Below are 21,864 nucleotides of genomic sequence, written 5' to 3' on the forward strand. Positions count from 1 at the left end.
CAGGATATTCAATGTCAGATTTGGAAGACAGTCCCATTTGATTGGGATATAGAGGGTAGGAAGAAGAAGAGAATGAAATAATACTGGAATGACAAGTTAGAACTAGACTTGTGTAAAAATGAAATACCGAGATAAAGTGTAGGCATTTTGCCCATGGTTGAGCTAAGAAGTAATGCAATCATGTCTATACCTTATGATGATTATTTTGGCTCCTCTGTGAAAGAGGAAAGGGAAGAGAATGGTGGCAGGCAGGCAATATCCTTCTATTAAAATATAAGATCCTTTTGGGCAGGGATTGCCTCACTTCTATATTTGTATCCTGAGGGTTTAGCCTGATGCCTGGCATGTAATAAGAATTTGATAAACACTTTTTTTCATTAATCCATTCATTTATTCTCTCATTTATTTATTGCATTTTGTTCATCAGCATTATAATATAGTCATGGGTAATGAAGCTAGAATTAAATTGGTGGCGACATAAATTTAAAAGGGCATTTGAGAGATGTTTTAGAAGCAGAATCAATAGGTCTTGGCAAATAATCAGATATAGTAATGAGAGAGGGAAGATTAAAGGATGATTCTAAGGTTATAAAGCTCATTTATCACCTTTTAAAAATCACAGATAAACAGAATTCTCCAGTTAGCCTTCCAAGACTCTCTCAACCTACTATTCCACTTGACAAAATGATCTTTGGCCATCTGCTCTCCTCAGAACACTGTTATAATCATGTAATGGAAGCATGTTTATTTATTGCCTGTAGGAAGCTCTACTCAATTAGATCAGAAGCTCCTTGATGATAATGTTTATGCCTGTTCTTTATTGTGGTCACTGCTGTACAGTTAACTGATATGTCCTGCAGGGACCCATACCACAAAGATAATACTCATGTGACTGTGATGTGAATTTGAGGTGCCTTAATGAGTGTCAGGTAATCTATAACTGCCATATGTCCAGTGAAGTACACACCATCCACACTGGTAACCTGGTTCCCAGAAAGTTAGTTAGAACTTTGTTATGACCAGGTTCATTTGCTCGATACTAAGCTTGGCCTGCAATAAGCAAACCCCCACTATTCTTCACAAATTGAATTAGCTCTTTAGGCAAGGTAATGTCATAGGCATTGATATAGTATACTCCCAAGAAGTCTCTCAGGTCATCCATGATCTGCACTTCCAACTCATAATTGAAAAGGATCATTAGAAAATGCTTTTAGATTTGTGTATCCCAACTGCAGCCCTTGTGGAGTGATGGAGCCAGCCCACAGCATTATGGAGAAAGGGAGTCAACCCAGAATGCTCTCAGTAGTCCTCATGAGACAAGACAACCATGCAGCCTTGGCCATAATAGGAGACAGCAATGAGGAGTTGGCCCTTGTTATTCACCATCGCTGGGAAGGCAGGCTTCACTGGCAAGCAGAAGTTCACAATGGACTGGGCCACTGGGAAGGTTCCAAATTTGCAGCCCATTCACCAGGGCTTTACAGGCATCTGAGGAAATTGTGATGGTGGCACTTTCAGTTGCGGAAGAGAAACAAACAAAGGCTCAGTTTGGTGATACAGGAAGGTTCCAACCTCCCAGAAGACCCTAGGAATGAAGCTAGCACATCATCTCTTGATTTGGTTCCAAGTCCTTACTTGACCTTCAGACTTGTATTCTACTGATGAGAAAATCTATTTAAGGAAATGACTTAACTGAGAAATGAGGATTTCAGTATCTAGGTGGAACTCGGGAGTTCTGATTTTCTTTCCATAGTACCCTCTATACATTAGAGTATGCAGTGTTGCTTGGTTCACCAAACACACTGTCCTTTCTCACCCTTTACTAAGTGAGGACAGAGGAGAAGACTTAGGGCACAGACAGGATAGAGGAATGAAAGGAAAAACAAGATGTTTGCTTCAGTTACAGCCCTAGACATCTAGGTGAAAGTGATTAGCTGGATCAAAGATTTTGATTTTTGAGACAGTGTTCCATTTTTACATATCTCTACAGAGATTTTATACATCAAGAAAGCATTTTGAAGCCTAATATACCAGGTTTTCTAGGAAGAACTTTACTTCTTTACATTATATAAATTGTTTATAATTAAAGGGAAAGGGAATTCAAAATCCATTTTATAAAAATCCCTGAATAAATGGGTTCCCGCAACCCCACCTCTAAAAACATGACTTAGATGAAGGTTAATGGGGCACCCAGAAGGCACACTGGTTACCCAGGACACCAAACCTGGTGTCAGCTTGGCGCCTTTGGATTGGAAAACAAAGGCAGTGAAAGGAAGGTTACAAACATCTTCTCACACCCCAGAGAATGCTAGTGGGGGCCAACTGCATAGAGGGGATTTCATTCAGCTAAAGGTGTGGATGAAGTCATGCCTCAGGCAGGCGGAATGATTAGAAGACAAGTGAGCAGCAAGTCTGTACCGGCTTGCTTTCATTTGATAGCTCACATCTTCTGTTGCACCATCACTTGCCTTCCCATTGGCATCCCAAATCTTACCATGGCACATTGACACAGCATCCACCCCAATGAAACACCACCTTTAAGGTCACTTTAGCCCCTTGTTCAGATCTGAAATACAAATATTTTACAGTCGGCTTCACACTGACATACTGACAGAAAAATGGAAAAAAGAAAATAGGGCTGAGGAAAAAGAAAGGGTACAAAAGAGAAGTTAAGGGGAAAATGGGAGAAAAATTTCTTGCTATATGCCTCTTTTCCTTTCTACCTATTGTTTCACTTCTGCCCTTAGGGGAACAGAGTAAATATGGTTCCTCTTGCCCATGACAGCCCCTCAAATACCCAAAGATAAAACTACCAGGATTCCCCTTACCCACAACACTTATTCATGTCCTCTTTCCCAGGCTAAACTTTCCCTATTCTTTCAACTGATAGTTAATTGTCATGATCCTATCAGTGAGATCCTATTCAGTCCCACCAATATCTTGATCAATCTCCAGTGGCCATTTTGAAGCTTGTCAAAGTCCTTCTGAAAATGTGGCTCCTTAAATTAAATACAATTCTCCAGAAGGGATCTAAACTAGACTATCATTTCTCTTGTTCTAGACATTATTTCTTTTTTTTAGACATTATTTCTTATAGGATCCTTCTAGTATAGTATTGGGGTTTCTGTTTATTTGTTTTTGCTGATATGCCACATAGTTGACTCATTTTGAATCTGCATTATACTGCAAACCCCAGATCTTTTAATATAAACTAATTTCTAAGTCATATTTTTTCCAATCAGGCAGTTGCAAAATTGAATGTTTTAATCCAAGCTTATTCCTCTTAAATTTTATCTTAAAGTCATAACACTGTCCAAGTCTATCAAGACCCTTTTGAACCTTTACTCTGTTATCTCCATGAACTTTTCCTCCCAGCTTCAGGTTATCGGCAAATTTTACCAGCATGACATCAGTAATATTATTCATATCACTGATAAAAAATATTGAACTCATGTTTCTGTCCTGCAAGTTTAGGTCAGGGAAAGATAGCCAGTATCACTTCAGAAGTGTCAATGAAATCTGCAAGCTTAGAATTTTTATAAATAACAAAAACTACAAGGATGTGGTGGGGTAAGACTCCTCCTCTTTGTTTTCTGTTGGATTTGGCTAGAAATTTGATTAAGGTGAGACTTGGCTAGAGAGTTTTTGGCAGGTTTTTACCTTAAATTATTTCTATGTCTACCCAACCAAGACTGCAGTGACTTAGAAACTCCAGACCTATGTATAATCTTCACAGGCCTACATTCTCAGAGTTGGAATGTGGCATCAGTAACTAATTACTCTAATCCATAATTTTCCCCTAATCCCTCAAAAATTCTTAAAAAATTGTTAATCAGCCTCTTCTTGATTAACTCCAAGGTGAGATAACACACTATGTACCAAGTTGAATTTTGACTGGTTTCAATAGCTATAATCATTAGGAATTTTTTTTTCACACATCCTAACTGCCTCTCTAAACTTTTCCCAACTGCCTCTAGTTGTAGAAACAAAACAAAACAAGTCTAACCCTCTCCCTTTTCAGTGATAACCTTTTAAATAATAAATGGTAGCCACCTTTGTCTCCTTCATTTTTCTCTTTTCCAGGCTAAACTGATCCAATTCCTTCAATTCATCTTCTCTTTGTATGGCATTCATTCATTTCATTCTCCTGGTCATCTTCTCTGGGACCCACTCAGTATTTATATACAAGGAAGGAATTATCAAGAATAGTGTGAAGAACATTGCCTTTGGAGTTAAAAGTCCTGGATTAGAATCTAATCTTCACTAATTATTGTCATTAGAGCTCTCTGAACCTATTTTTTCCTTTGTGAAATGGGGGGTTTAGACTAGATCATAAGGTCCTTTTAGTTTTAAACATTATGATCCTAATAAAAATTTTATGAACTCCTCTCCTCATCCCCACTTCACAAAATAATTGCTGTTCTACTTGAGTATCTTAGGGGACTATCTGAAAAATTGCCATTACCGTAAGTGAGAATAATAAATTCTCAGGTTAAGTCTCAAACAAAATGTAAAAACAAAACAAAAACAGAGACACCAGCTTGTCTTTGTAAGAAACTTCAGCATTAATAAGTCTGAATAGAATTATAGAACCAAAAAATATTATTAGAGTTAGAAGAATTTTTGTTTTATCTTATGTGGACACTTGTGGGCCTGATCCCAATACCAATCATCATGGAAGCCTAAACTCTGTTTCTCCAACATGGACCAGTTCATCCCTCCTAACAGTCTTATAACTTGGTGCTCCTGGAGACTTCTCATATTGGTGTCAGATTTAGACAGCTGATGAGCTTTGGTCTACTGCAGCTGCAAATGACAACCCAAGTGATCCATCAGCATCAGACACCTGCAGTAGAAGGAATTACAGTGACATGTAAATATATCACCTGGAATCGACTTTAAAAGTCATCTCTCTTATTATATAGCTGATGAAGAAACTAAAACTGAGGAGTAGTGTGATCTATTCCCTCAAACAGCAAGATATTGTTATATTTGGGACTAGAATTCAGGTCTATATATTAGTTAGTAGCTTTCATCAGGTGAGTCTGAATTTCTTTTTCCTTTATTCAACTCCACTTAGGGAATCACAACTCTGATTATGTGATATAAAGCTCAGAAGAGATGACTTTAAGGTATATTTTGGACATGTTTTTTATTTTTATTTCTCTAATAGTTTAGTGATATATACAAAATTTACATAAATTTCTGGGAGCTAAGATAAAGAAATTTTCCCTCTCTGTTGTATACAGAAGCAATTTCCAGTTACATCCACAAAAATCTAAAAAATAATGTAATTTTAGGCATTTTTATATATTCTAATCTGTATACCTTTCCTGATAATGGTTTGCTGTTTGGATAAATGGGTTTACTTCCTATTTCCTACTTGTGACGGTGTTTCTATAACTAAAATTGAGTTCAAAGAGATCAAATCAAGGGGCAGAGAAAATATGGCAGAGAAGGTACACAGATCCACATGATCTCTACTAAATTACCCTCCAAAAAACTATTACATAACAACTCAAAATGAATTCTGGAGCAGCATAACCCACAAAAATATAGAATGAAATCATTTTATAGCCCAAAACAACTTAGCAGACTGGCATGCAAGATCTATTGCACTAGGGTGGAAGTGGAGGGCAAAGCAACAAGGCAGGCTCCACCATAGCAATAGACCTTAGAGAGCCACTGAATCAGTAGCAAAGGTTTCTAGAGCTCTCAGACACAGATAGTAAGAGGGGGTCAGACAACTTTTCAGAAGGAGATTACAGGGATCCCTTTGTTAGCCATGGGTGCACTGCTCATATGCAGTTCAAGGTTGAAGTCTTGAGTCAAAGTCTCAGGGAGGAGGAGCACCAGCACACACCAGCAATTGTGGTCACAGGAAGAAATAGGTGATCCTGGTCACATTTCCAAGGTAGAAAAGAGTGCTTGTGATTTCTCACAGACTAGCACACAGGTTTCAGAGAGTATTAAACACATCTCTCCTTATATTGTACTACCTTGGAAATATATATATATATATATATATATATATATATATATATATATATATATATATATATATATATATATATATATATATATATATATATATATATGTTCTGTAACTTTGGTAAAGGGATTGTGGAGGAAGCTGCACAAAGAACCATGATCCTTTTTACAGAATCAATTTATAAAATTTAATGGGTTTTTAAAAATTAAAAGAAAATAATATATTAAAAGAAAAGAAAAAGATTGAAAAATGGCAAACAAAAAAAGCAATGGCAAAAAAAGAGAGAAACAACATAAAAAGTTATTTTTTGTGACAGTGAAGACCAAAACATTAACTTAGAAGAAGACAACCAAGGCAATAATTCTGCATTAAAAGCCTCTTTAAAAAATTAGAAATTGGTCTTAAGTCCAAAAGTAAGTAAGGGAAGAGCTCAGAAAGCATTTTAAAAATAAAATAAGAGAGGGAAAAGAAAAATTGGGAAAAGAAATGAAAGTAATACAGGAAAATCATGAAAAAAGATAATAATCTGGTAAAGGAGGGACAGAAAAGACTAAAGAAATTAATACTTTAAAAAACTAGACTAGGCCAGTTGGTACAAGAGGTACAAAAATCTATTGAAGAGAATAACTTTTTAAAGCTATAAGCTACTTTCCACAGTCACACAGGCTTTTTTGAAATGTATGTAGACCCAATCTCTCTGAAACTTCCCTGACACCTCTAACTGCCTTCTTCTTCCCAATTTTTTGGTAAAATAGGCTGGAAAACCTAGCTGACTTTGTCAAAACTATAAGAAAAACTCTTCTTATAGATATTATACCAGGATGAAAGGGGGAGAGGCACAGATGGGCACTTCAAGATTTAGCATACTTGAGGCTACAGAAAACCTTCTTCCCTAAGAAACCCTTACTCCCTTCAGGGTCCCCTCACCTTACAAATATTATCTGACTGCATTTAATTAACTAAAGATGATTTAATAACAAGCTCAAACTGGGAAGGTATCAGGGTAGAGGGAATAGGGATTTTCTCTATACTTTGCCACAGATTGGGTTTTGAGTATCTCTCAGCTTTTAAGCTGAGCCCCAGACTCACAGGCTTATGGAGGATTTATTTTATTCCTATCTATACTATATCTATGCTAGCTTTATTAAGTTCAAAGTCTTTAGCAGTACACAGCAAGAGGAAAAAGAGAATCTGACCTTCAGAGCTGGTTGGACCTATCTCTCTGAGCTAATGCCCTCAAGACCAGCCTTACAGTTCAAGCAGTCACCCTTAAATTCTTTTGTTCAATGGCACAATCCACAGGAATCCAGATAGAGCAACAGTTGGGAAAAATACAGAAATAGATTTAGTTTTCTATCCCAAGAGGCAGGGAGAGTTCCTTCTTGTCCCCAGGTCCAGGAAAGAGTTCTACTCGAGAGCAACTGTCACTCTCCAAGTCTCCCCTCCCCCTTCCATCTGCCTTTGTTGTCCATTAATCCTCTATCCATCATTCCAAACCCTTTCTGTACAATGTTTTACCCACAAAGAAGAACTGGCTAAATAGGAAAAGATATAGCAAAAAAGCACTGAAGAGAAGAACTTCTTAAAAGGCAGAATTGGCTATCTAGATAAAGAAGTACAAAAATTCAGTGAGGAAAATAAATCTTTTAAAAGTAGAATTAGGCAAATGGAAAAGGAGAATAAAAAGCTCACTTCAGAAAATCAAGTTTTAAAAATTATAATTGGATAAATAGAAGATTATGACTCCATGAAATATCAAGAAACAACCAAACAAAGCCAAAAGAATGAAAAAATAGAAGAAAATGTGAAATATCTCATTGAAAAAACAACTAACATAGAAAATAAAACCAGGAGAGAAAATTTACAAATTATTGGACTACTTGAAAGTCATGATAAAAAAAAAGAGCTTAGATATCATCTTCCAATAAATTATCAAGGAAAACTACCCTATTATTCTAGAACCAGAGGGTAAAATAGAAATAGAAAGAATCCACTGATCACCTAATGAAAAAGATCCCAAAATGATAACTCCTAGTAATTTTGTAGTCAAAATCCAGAACTCCCAGGTCAAGAAAAAGTATTGCAAGGAGTCAAAAAAGAACAAAATCAAGTCATGGACCTACAATCAGAATAACACAAGACATAGCATCTTCTATATCAGGGATCCCCAGACTTTTTAAACAGGGGGCCTGTTCACTGTCCCTCAGACCATTGGAGCGCTGGACTATAAAAACCTAACCCTAACCCTAACCCTAACCCTGCAGCAATATACACAGTACAGAATCCCCTCCCGCAGATCGCCACTCACCATGCTGACATCTTCCATTTTGCAGCCACATAATCCTTTTTGCAGTACCTCTTTCTAAGATGCCATGCAAAGGATTATGTCACTGGAAGTAGTACTACATGTGAGTGACACCACACTTTGTGGTGCCGCCACATACAGTGCTCCTCTCACTGACCACCAATGAAAGAGGTGACCCTTCAGGAAGTGCATTGGGGGCCGGATACATGGTCTCAGGGAGTAGCATGTAGCAGCCTGCGAGCTGTAGTTTGGGGACTCCTGTTCTACATTAAAGGATCAGAGGGCCTGGAATATAATATACCTGAGGGCAAAAGAGCTAGGACTTCAAACAAGAATTAGTTACCCAGCAAAACTGAACATACTCCTTCAGGGATAAAAATAGAGATTTAATGAAATAAAGGACTTTCAAACATTTCTGATGAAAAGAACAGAGCTGAATGAAAAATTTAACTCTCAAATAAAATACTCAAGAGGAGCATATAAAAGTAAACAGGACAGAGAAATCAAAAGACATTCAATAAAGTTAACCATTGATATCTCTATGTGGGAAGACTATTCTTTTAACACCTAAGGATTTTATCATTCTTAGGGCAGTTGGAAGGAGAATGCATTAAAAAGAAGGTAAGGATGTGAGTTTTATAAGATGGGATGCTTAAAAAACAAAATTATGGAATGAGAAAAAGGAATGCATTGGGAGAAAGAAAGAGGGAAAATAGGATGAGGTAAATTATCATATATAAAAAAGAGGCATGAAAGAGCTTTTAAAATGGAATGCAAGGTGGGGGAGATAGAAAGGGGAGGGGAGCATGTGAACTTATACTCTCACTGGAATTGTTTCAATGAAGGAAGAACATTCACCACACACAAACCTATTTTACCCTACTGGAAAGTAGAAAGGGAAGGGGATAAGAGAAGTAGTATGGGGATAATAGAAAAGAAAGTAAATTGGGGGAGGTGGAGGTCAGAAACCAAACAGCCCGATATTCAATCCAAGACTCACTCAGATAGTTTGTGAGATTGACACCCTAGTCATACTCCTGGCTGAATCTCCCCAAGTATTTCCCATTTGCTGAACATGCATAAGCATTCCTTCCTTCCCTCCCAAAACTCTTTCTACAATATCAATGATACATAGTCAAGTTTTCTTAGAGTTTTAACAAGCAGTCTCAGAGCAGGCAAAAAAGAAGATAAAATAATACAGTATCCATGTCTATATGAAATTAATTATTTCCCACTCAATATTTACTCTTTAGTTGTTCTACCCTCCTTATCCTAACACTTAGTATTGATCTTGAAGTAAATTAGTAGTATTTTACAATGTAGAGTGACATTTTAATAAAAGGTTCGTCAAGCATATTTTGATCAAAACAAGATGTTACTGGAATCTTTACTGATCCTGGAATTCATTTGCTTATCAATTTGTCAAACATAAGTTCTCAAGTTTGGTCTTGACAATGGCATAATTAAGAAGCTCCAGGCTTGTTTACTCGTCACTGTACTTGTTCAGGCAAACATTTATGCTTTTCCATACTCCAATAGTTCTCACAATTGTTTTACTGTGCAAATGATGACAATACATCTGCTTTTAGATAAATAATATTCTTCTGATGTTCTTTATAGCTCTATAATTATTGTTTAGGATGCACCTTCCATACTCACATAAATACAAAAACCAGTGTTCTTAGCAGCCTTGTCAAGATTATGATTATGAAATTGATCTTTTCCAGTCACCAGAACCATTGGTTCATCCTTTGCCCAAACAAACATGACCCAGTTGGCATCATCTTCAGAGCTGGGAAGTCACATAATTGATTCACATCCACCTATATTGCTTCTCTAAAAACAAGAACTAAACTATTGCTCTGAAGATTTGGATAATAATTTAAAATACAACTATAAAAACTCTCCTCTGTAGCATAGCCCCAGTAATTCAAAACAATTTGCTTGTTGACAAGTCTTAGCAAATGCAAAACCAAAATGTTTTAGAATGTGCCTACACCCAGGTGTTTTAAAATGTAAAGGAATGCTGACTAGTTTTCTTTTTAAAAACTATAAATAGGGGGCAGTTGGGTGGCTCAGTGGATTGAGAGCCAGGCCTAGAGACAGGAGGTCCTAGGTTCAAATCTGGCCTCAGACACTCCCTAGCTGTGTGACCCTGGGCAAGTCACTTGACCCCCTTTGCCTAGCCCTTACCACTCTTCTGCCTTGGAGCCTATTGACCCCAAGACAGAAGGTAAGGGTTTAAAAAAAAAAACTATAAATAAATATACTACTATGACTCCAATTCATTGTTTTATATGCATCAAGTGGGATTTTGTTTTGTCTTAATCTTCAGAGGGAAGTAATTTGTAATCTATGTGTGTAAATGAAAAGGGGGAAAAGGGCAAAGGATAAAGGAGAGAAAATGAGAACATTTCTTTCAGACCTTTGGAGACTTATTTCCCACCAAATACCTCAGATGGGTGGACCATGATTTCACTCTGCATTGATAGACCTGGTTTTTCACTGTGCTGATTTTCAGGATTTGGAAAAGTTAGGGGTCAGCTGCTGTACAGCCAAAGGAAGCTACTAATTGCCCTTCAGAGCAGTCATGATCCTAGCACACTCAGGAATGGCTCTTCCTTAAGCCAGATAAAAAAGTGTGTTATGTTCAGAAGAGCCAGGCGGTATTAATTGCTTTAATTAAGATTATCCCTATTCCTGTATTGTCTACATTCTCTGACCTTCATCACAAACACAGTGTTGAATATCCTGAAGATCAGTAAAACTGAATTCTGTGGGATGAAAAGGGTTTATTGTTGTTGTTGTTTGGGGTTTTTGGGCCTGGTTAGTATTCCAAAGCCAAGAACTTTTATGGACAATCCCGATAATTTTTTTTTCTTGTCACTCTAAACTAAAATATAAAAGCTTTTCACACAGATTTCTTAAATGAACCTAAGCCAGAAATTTTATAAAACTTTGAACATAGCAAAAGTTTGTTGAGTTTAATTGAACACAACATGTCCTTTTTCATTTATTGATGAGGGAAGGTCATATGTACCACTCTGTTCCTATGCTTCAGAAGTTTGTCCTGGCTTTTTCTTTAGATGTGGTTACAGGTGATTTAGTCTTTAGATTTCTTTGGACAAAGGCCCTAATAACAAAAGCTCTTTTTAAATCACATTTCTAGTGAAAGAAAAGATGTATTATAAGATCTAGTTATAGATTTGTGACATATATTTAGGTTGGAAAAGCTTTTACCACCAAAGTTAGTAATCTACAAACTATATATAAGGTATTATTTATTCATTCCTGAAAGCCTAGAAATTAAACAAATGATTCCTGACAGATGAGGTAGGATACATATGAACAGGCTTTAAGGCTCAAATAATTTATTTGGTGAAAGGTCCCACTAGAATCTATAGTAGCCTATCACACATGGATGTACTCTTTGTTCCAATCATGCTACATTTAGTCACCAACCTGTGAGTAGAGACAAATCATTGTTTCCAGTATCTTCAGTTAGTGGTTTGGATTGTAATTATTGTAGCTCTGGAGTTTAAGGTTATACATTTCCCTAATCATGTCCTTTCTACCTCTTCTTCACAGTGACTTGTCTACTGTCACCAACTCTCATCTCTAATGAGCTTTTCCATTACGCTTGGAAAGATCAGTCTCTCATTTCTGTTTTTCTGACACTGTAGTGTTTCATGACTCAGAGTCACACAGTATCACCAGAAGAATAACAGTTAACAAAAAAGAAAAGATTCTTGTTTCATGGAGGACGTCATCAAAGAACATACAATCAAAAAGGCACTGGTCACATGATGAGAGTGGCAGCCTAAATACATACTTATTGGCACTCTGAGGATGTGAAAAGAACTTTTAGACTAGAATCACATAGGGATGCATAGGCAGAGTTTGTTAGAAGAAATTCACTCAGCTGTATTAGCACAAATCAATTTCAGTATTTTGGGCATTCGTTCAGAATATTCTTCTAATCAACTTACATATGAATTAAAATTAGGAAGATTTATAAATCAATAAAAATAATGGCTAACATTTATCTAGTACTTATATGCCTGGCACTGTGCTAAGCATTTTAACAATAATAAGAGCTAATATTTGCCTAGCACTTACTATGTGCTAGGCATTGTGCTAAGCACTTTACAATTATTGTCTCATTTGATCCTTACAATAACCTGGAGAGGTTGCTGCTATTATTGCCCTAAATTTTACAGATGAAGGAACTGACTTCCCGGGGTCACACATAATGTCTGAGGATGGTCAGGGTTTCTTGACTCCAGACCCAGGATTCTATTGACCAGCTCACCTAGCCGCCCTTTAATTTTAACTGCAAAAACAACAGAGAATCACATATGTCAAATTTGCCTAATCTTGTCCATAAAAAATGACAAAAAACGGCAGCCCATCCCCCCGCAGGCCGACGAAACAGCCTCACGGCCAGCGATTCTGAAGGCAACTTCCGGAAAGCGAGCCGGGGGGAGAGTGTGGCCTCGTGGTCCGACCCTTCCATTCCAGTTCCAGTGAGGCATATTCAGTTTAACCCAGGGAAAGCCCATAGAACTATCTGCCCAGGACTGCCTCTGAACACCAGAAAGAGACAAGAAAAACCAATCCTCCACATTCAGAGATGACAAACTCCACAGAACCACAGAAGCCCCAAAATACCAAAAATGACAAAAAAATAGAAAAATTAGGATTTGTACTGAGGCATCATGCTTATTGTTTAAGAATCAAATTCATGCTTACTCTTTGTTGACATTCAAAGAGAAAACCTAAGAATTTTTTTTTTTTAAAACCCTTACCTTCCGTCTTGGAGTCAATACTGTGTATTGGCTCCAAGGCAGAAGAGTGGTAAGGGCTAGGCAATGGGGGTCAAGTGACTTGCCCAGGGTCACACAGCTAGGAAGTGGCTGAGGCCAGGAGAAAACCTAAGAATTAAAAAACCATCATTTTTTTTTTTCAAATAAGAAACTGAAGGAGCAAAATGTGTTTGTAATTGCTTTTTAAACTGCTCTTAGCCAGGTGTCATTTCAGTTGCCAAGGGGGGCAGCCTTCCTATGTAAAATATAAATGTCATATATAGTGGTAAACTTTGCCAGTAAGCGTTACAGAAAATGTTTTGATTGCACATATGGTGCAATCATAGACATTGTTTTGAAAATCTGTCTTTCCTCATGTTGCAGAAGGGACAAATCTCATTACATAGTAAGGTGAGATTACATCTCATTAATAGTCACTGTTGTTGGAGAAGGGATTTTAAATGGAGAAACATCTCCCTCTGGTGGAACTTAGGGATATTGCTCTATATTTGGGTTGTGAACAATGATGCTACATTGAACTGGATCCTCTGAGTCTACATTGAGCAATAAATCTACATTGGGGCTGGAATCTATAAAGAGCTGGAGATCCATAAAAACTGAGGAGGATAACATGCCAAGGAAAAATGAACCAGAAAACCTAAAAAAGAAGAGGGAACTCCACTCAGTCTAGAACATCCCAGAATTTGTAGAGATCTAAATCTCTCAATAGTACAGTCCAGATTCCTTTCCCTACTTGAGATAAGAGTCAATATTATTTTCATCTATGCATCCCTGAAGAGAACTGCCTTGTTCAAGGAGGCATTTAATAAATATTGGCTGAATTTGCTTTAACTTGTTCAGCTGTATCACCAAAACCATTCTTCTGAAGATGCTGTTTTCACAGTATGCCCTGTTCCAAAGGAGTGGCAACTATCAATCTATTTGATAAGACATAAATACCATAGATTTTTCATCTTCAGTCATTAGCAATGATTTATACTTAGTTGTACATCTATTGTACATTTATTGATTTGGATTTTCATAATGCCATGAATTCCATGATCATAGGAGGAGCTCCACTTGTGAAACTGACATTTTTGTCATATTTCCCCCCCAGCACTTTAGGGGTTATTTTTTTCTTTGTCTTGTGGTTGTCTTTTCAATTTGCCTACTTGGATGTAGAGGTAAATCAGTAATATTATTGGTACATATTCCCCATTCATGAATGCAGATCATTGCTCCTCCATTCATTCTTATATGACATGATTTTGACAATGTCTGGATGTACATCCTTCAAGGAGCATTAATCTAATCCTAGCATTCTCCCTTGTTCTTTTAATATGGCATGAGTCCCAGTATAACACTTAGCTTGTTGATTTATTGCAACTTATTCTCACCACAGGAGACAGTGTGATGTAGTAGGTAGAATTCCAGACATGAAAGAGGAAGACCTGAATCCCAATACCAGCTCTGAAACTTATGCCAAATTGGATATTAGATAAGTGATTAAACTTTTCAAGGTCTCAATTTCCTCATCTTCAAAATAAAGGAGTGGGACAAGATATCTTTTCAAGTTCCTTAAAATTTTAAACCAATCTCTCATTCTCTTTACATGACCAATTCACCTTTTGCCAGTCCATCAGATACATTCTTGATGATAGTATCTATAGTTCTCCTTTCAATTTACTTTCATTTCCTTTGTGACATTACATAAATCATGACTAATAATAGGCTACATTCTATGTATTTATGTATGCCTTATGTCTTTCTAATGACCTTTTCTTTCCCTAAAATTTATATTCTTTTTAACCTGTGGCCTTCCTTGATCCTTAGTCATATAGTTTACCTTGGAGACTATTGGTAGAATAAGGACAGGTAGCTAGGTGGTAAAGTGAAAAAAGTGTTGGGCCTGAAGTCAGCTCAAAGCTAGCCTCAGACACTTACTAGCTATATGACATTGGCCAAGTCACTTAACCCTATTTGCCTCAGTTTCCTCATCTGTGAAATGAACTAGAGAAGGAAATGTCAAACTACTCCTGTATGTTTGCCAAGAAGACTTCAAATGGGGTCATGAAGATTAGGACACAACTGAAATGACTGAATAACAATCAGAATAGAGATGGTCTTTTGTGGCCATGAGCAGTTTAGGAATCATTTATAACACTGGGAAATTTTTCAAATGTGACCAAGCACAATCTCCATCACTTACTCAATTATAGGTTCAGGTTACTGTCCATATGAAACTATTATCTAAGATATATTTACATATACACAAAATACAGATGAATCTAATCAGCTGTCTGTCCAGTGGGGAAAGGGAAGAGAACAGGCATTTATTAAGTGCTTACAACATGCGAGGCACTGCACTAAGTGCTTTACAAATACTATCTCATTTGATCCTCACAGCAACTTTGTGAGGTAGATGCTATTATTCCCATTGAATAGTTAAAGAAATTGAGACATTAGTAACTTAGCTAGTGTTATACAGATCATAAGTGTTCAATGCTAGATTTGAACTCAACTCTTTCTCAACTCCAGACATAGCACTCTATACATTACTCAACTAATTGTCTTTAAACAACAAATTAAAGTTGATATAATAATCCTTTTTAAATTTTTCTTTATTTATCCACTGTTAATAGTCAAGTCTATTTTGAAGTACTATCAAAGCAACTAAATAAATATCACCATTGAAAATCTGAATAAGCTCCCCATCAATAGGAAATTATTCTTTTGCTTGAACTCTTCTTATCTCACAAAACTCACAATGACTCAAATTGGTAAATTCTTTCTCCATATGTTCATTTACCTAAGTTTAGACTGAACATTTATATTGTTTACTATGCACACAAAAACAAAAAGGCATTTTCTATGTGCCAGGTACTCTGGAAAGCAAGACACTCTCTGTCCTAAAGGAGCTTACATTCTAATGGGGGAAGACATGACATAGAGAGGTGTTGGAAAGGGAGCAAGGAGCAAGGAAAGGAGGAAGGAGACTTATGAAAGTTGCCTCAAGGCCTGAGCCTCAGCAAGATAAGTCAAAAAATCTCATCTGATGAAGTTGAAGGAACAAAGAGTGGAGTCAGGGCCAAATTTCTGGTGGGAAGGAGATGATTCCAGATTAAACATAAAAGAAACAGACACTATGTACTTAGGAATATTTAATGAACAGTTTGTAGCTAGAGACCTCTTTCCTCACCCAAAAGCTCACAATAGTCCTCCTTACTAGAAAATGGCCAAGGAAGAGAGTTATTACCATTAAGCCTTTGTATAGATATTCAGTTTATGTTTTGCCTCTATGGAGTCATTAGTCCTTTGTACTCCTAAGCCAGTTAGTTTTTCTATCATATCCTATCAAATCTTTGGATGGAAGTAGATGGCATATTAGATTAGAAACAGGCAATAATCATCCATGAATGCCCTGAGTAAATACTATTAAGAGAAATCCAAGTGTGCTCTGAAAACTGGGCCTTGTCAGTATATGCTTTCATATATATACTTGCTTGACTGTGTAAATACATCCATGCATGCATGGCCAGCCTTTTAATATGATACTTTAAAAAGTCTAATAAAACAAAAAAGGAAGTCTGAAAGTACATTGAATATTTTAGAACTACTCTCAACTCTTCTTAATCCTGCCCTCTCACTCTTTTTTATACCATTTTATTGCTCCAGAGCAGAGGTTCTTAACCCTTATTTTTGTTTTGCCATGGGCAACTTTGGCAATTTGATGATACATTCTCAGAATAATGCTTTTAAAGCATCAAATAAAATAGTACACAAAGGATTACGAAGAAAAACAGTTGAAGTATAGTAACCAAAATACATATTTTTTAAAACCAACAAGCTCACTGGCCCCAGACTAAGAACCCTCACTTTCTTTTTTCCTTACTCCCACCAAAGATTATTTGGGCTCAAATGCTCTATCTTTTATATGTGTTTCTATATTTATCCTCGAGTTCCTTTTCTTTAAGATAATCAGATTTATGGTCAATCCTAGATTCCTTGCTCAGCTTTTCTCTTCCCTACATTGTACTCTTTCTCTAAGTTTCTTCTTTATGATAATATCTAGACCTATGACCGTGTTTTATTTAACATTAAATTTTATTTTGGAATTTTATCTGCATGCCTACTTGTCTATCTATGTGTTTGTTTGTCTTCCTCTTCTTCTGACTCAAAACATACAACTACCCTGTACTAATCAGATCACATCTAGAATAAATAATTCAATTCTTAGCACTGCTTTTTAGGAAGACTGTTGATGCATTCCCATTGTTGAGAATATAAAAGGGTAGAGAATCAACCTCCTCCATCACAGTACAAAATCCAGGTTATTCAAGGCAGAGTCAAGATGGTGGCATAGAGGCAGCAAAGGTTCAGACATCTGAAAACCCTTCCTTACTGATTACAAACTAAATTCTCCTAGGGGACTGAAAATCAGACCTAACAAATCAGAGCCAAGGAACCCTCCTGCTAGACTCAACTTAAAAGGTATGCCCCCAAAAGCTGGAATTCAAGAACACTCAGGTTTAAGGGGAAGGAAGAAGGAAGGTCCTGGTACCCCTCCCCCACCTAGAGTGCTAAGCCTCCAGTGGTAGCTGGAAGCTCTGGGTGGGCACGGGTGCTGGTCTGGAGGAAGTACCTTTTGGGCAAAGCGGTGCCAAGTTCAGAGCATCAAACAGGCAGTAGGAAAGCAGTTGGAGAAGAAGTGCAGAGCTCAGAGCGGGCAGCCTAGTTGCAGCAGTGGAGACATTCCATATTGACCCCCCTGAGGTTTTGGCCTCAGGGCACATACAGCTCAGCAACTCAGCTAGGCTTAATCTCATCAAAGCCTTCAGAGGGTAGGGAAGTTCAAGCTATAACACCTCTCCCCAACAGACTGTGCTGAGAGATTTGCTGACAAAACTCCAAGGGTGAAGGCTGACAGAAAAGCCCAAACCTACAAAAAAATGAGAGGAACAAAAGTGCAGGCAACTACAGGGAGTAAAGAAGGGTTAAATATGAGCAAACAACAGAAAAAGAAAAAAGAAATTATAATCAACAGCTTCTATACAGGCAATGATCAAAGAATAAACAGAACAGAGAAGGATAAGGGAAAAACAAAGCAAAAAACAACAACAACAATAACAACAAAAACCCAGAAACCCCCACAAATTGGATACAGGCTTTGGAAGAACTCAAAATACAATTCAAAACACAATTAAGAGAAGCTGAAGACAACTGGGAAAAGAACTTAAAAAGTAAGATGTCATCTTGAAACAGAAAACAGTGTCTTGAAAGCCAAAATTAATCAGCTTGAAAATGAGGCAAAGGAGACGAAAGATGAGGCAAAGAAAATGAAAGATGAGGCAGAGAAGATGAAAGGTGACCTCCAAAGAAAATCAGACTAGAAGGAGAAGGATGACCAAAAAGATAGGGAAGAAATCCAGTCTTTAATATCCAGAATATAACAACTAGAGCAAGTGATTTCACAAGGCAGCAAAATACTATAAAACAAAACCAAAAGAATGAAAAATTTGAGAAAAATATGAAGCACCTCATTCACAAAACAGAAGATTTAGAAAATCATTTTCAGTAGAGACAACTTAAGAATCACTGGACTACTGGAAAATGATGAAAAAAGAAAAGCCTGGACATCATACTACAGGAAATTATCCAAGAAAACTGCCCCAATATTCTAGAACGAGAGGGAAAAGAGGAGATAGAAAGAATCCACAGACCACCTCCTGTACTTAATCCCCAACTGACAACACCCAGGAATGTTATAGCCAAATTCAAGAACTATCAGACCAACGAAAAAATATTACAAGCTACTAAGTTGAAGTCATTCAGATACGATGGAACCCCAGTGAGGATAACACAGGATCTGGCTGCATCTACACTGAAGGACTGAAAGGCATGGAATATGATATTCCAGAAAGCAAGGGAACTAGGTCTACAACCAAGAATCAATTACCCAGCAAAACTGACCATATTTTTACAGGGGAAAGTATGGACATTTAACAAAATAGAAGAATTCCAAGCATTTGTAAAGAAAAGACCAGACCTGAACAGAAAATTTGATGCCCAAGCACAGATCTCAAGAGAATCATCAAAAGGTAATTAAGAAAGAGGGAAAAAAGAAAAACAAAACCATAAACAAAACAAAACAAAAACAAAAACTTTTTTAAGAGACCCAATAAGTAAATGATATGTATCCCTATGAGAAAAGGGGTCATTGGTAACTCTTAAAAAATGTTATTATCCCCTGAACAGCAAGAAGAATTATTCTTAGAGGGAACAGTGACAAACTGTATAGAATGAAATGCCAAGATATAAATATGTATATAGATATATGTATGCATAAATACATACATATGTGTAATAAATATATATATACATATATATATATATGTATATATATACAAGAGCTAAAAAAAGAGGTTAATACTAAAAGAAATGGGAAAAGAAACAAAAGAGGGTAGATTCATAGGTCACAAAGAAGCTCCTGGAGGTAGGGGGGAAAACATCAATACACTGGAAGGGTAAAGAGGTTGGAGATAGGAAACAATCAACTATTATGTGCATTGAAATTGGCTCAAAGAGGGGAGAACAATCCAATACTTTGGGGCAGAGAATTGATTTGCGCCCTATAGGGAAGTAGAAGGGTAACAAATGGACTGCTGGGGAGGGAAGCAGTACAAGGGACGGAGAGAGAGGGTAGTTTAAAAAGACGGTAAAGAAAATAAGGGGGATAAGAAGGTAAGGGGGTAGAAAAGTAAGTAAAATAAGGGGGGAATTAGGGGTACTGATTAAAAACAAAATATTGATATAGAAGGAAATAGTGAAAGAAGAAAAGGCAGGACTAGGAGTGGAAATCAAAATGCCAGGAAATGCACAGCTGGTAATCATAACTCTGAATGTGAATGGAATGAACTCCCCCATAAAACGCAAGCGAATAGCAGAGTGGATTAGAATCAAAAACCCTACTATATGCTGTCTACAAGAAACACACATGAGGAAGGTAGCTATGCATAGGGTAAAAGTAAGAGGATGGAGTCAAATCTATTGGGCATCAACTGATTAAAAAAAAAAGGCAGGAGTCACAATCATGATATCTGACAAGACCAAAGTATAAATAGATCCAGTTAAAAGAGATAGGGAAGGTAATTGCATCCTGATAAAAGGCAGTATAGACAATGAGGAAGTATCAGTACTCAATATGTATGTACCAAATGGCATAGTATCCAGATTTCTAAAGGAGAAACTAGTGGAGCTCAAGGATGCAATAGAAAAACTATACTAGTGGAGGACCTGAATGTTCCTCTATCAGAAATAGATAAATCAAACCAAAAAATAAATAAGAAAAATGTAAGAGAAGTGATTGAAATCTTGGAAAAATTAGAGTTAGTAGACATATGGAGAAAAATAAATAGGGTCAAAAAGGAATATGCCTTCTTTTCAGCAGCACATGGTACATTCAAAAAGATTGACCATGTACTAGGGCATAAAAACATTGCAAACAAGTGCAAAAGAGCAGAAATAATAAATGCAATCTTCTCAGATCACAATGCAATGAAAATAATAATTAGTAAGGGTACATGGAGAGGCAAATCAAAAATTAACTGGAAATTAAACAATACGATTCTCCAGAATTGGTTAAAGAAAAAAATCATAGAAACAATTAATAATTTCATTGAAGAAAATGGCAATGATGGGACATCCTTTCAAAATCTATGGGATGCAGCCAAAGCAGTACTCAGGGGGAAATTTATATCCTTGAGTTCATATATTAACAAATGAGAGGGCAGAAGTCAATGAATTGGGCATGCAAATTAAAAAACTAAAAGGTGAACAAATTAAAAATCCTCAGATGAAGACTAAATTAGAGATCCTAAAAATAAAAGTAGAAATTAATAAGCTTGAAAGTCAAAGAACTATTGATTTAATAAATAAGACTAGAAGCTAGTACTTTGAAAAAACAAATAAAATAGACAAAGTACTTGTCAATCTAATTAAAAAGCGGAAAGAAGAAAACAAAATTGATAGTATCCAAGATGAAAAGGGAGACCTCACCTCTAATGAAGAGGAAATTAAAGCAATCATTAAAAATTACTATGTCAAATTATATGGCAATAAATATGGCAATCTAGGTGATATGGATGAATATGTACAAAAATATAAATTGCCTAGACTATCAGAGGAATAAATAGACTATCTAAATAACCCCATATCAGAAAAAAAAATTGAACATGCCATCAAAGAACTCCCTAAGAAAAAATCCCCAGGGACTTCCGGTTAAGATGGCGGCTTAGAGAAAGCTAAAGCTCAGATCTCCTGAAAACCCTTCCCGACCGATCTCAAACGATAAGCTCCTAAGGCGCCGAAATTCAAAACGATCAACAGCACAGACCCTGGGAACCCTCCTCCTGGACCTGGACCCGGATCAAAAGGTACGGCTCCCCTTAAAAGCCAGAACCCGAGATCACTCGGACCTCAGGGGTAGGAGCGCAGAGTCCAAGGCTCCCGGAAGCCGCAGCCCGGCCGGGCTCAGAGAGCAGAACCCTCAGGGCCTTCTACAGTCCCGGTGAAAGTTACTGCCTGGGGCTTCCGCTGCAGAGAGCTGGTCGAAACAACAGCAACCCTCAGGGCGGGCAAGACAGCCTCACGGGCTGGATCCTGCTATCCAAGTCTCAGTGAAAGTCCTTGCCCGGAGCTTGGGAAAGCTGCAGCCCATCCCCCCGCAGGCCGATGAAACAGCCTCACGGCCAACGATTCTGAAG

The sequence above is a fragment of the Monodelphis domestica genome, chromosome 5, assembly GCF_027887165.1.
Source record: "Monodelphis domestica isolate mMonDom1 chromosome 5, mMonDom1.pri, whole genome shotgun sequence".
NCBI classification, from domain to species: domain Eukaryota; kingdom Metazoa; phylum Chordata; class Mammalia; order Didelphimorphia; family Didelphidae; genus Monodelphis; species Monodelphis domestica.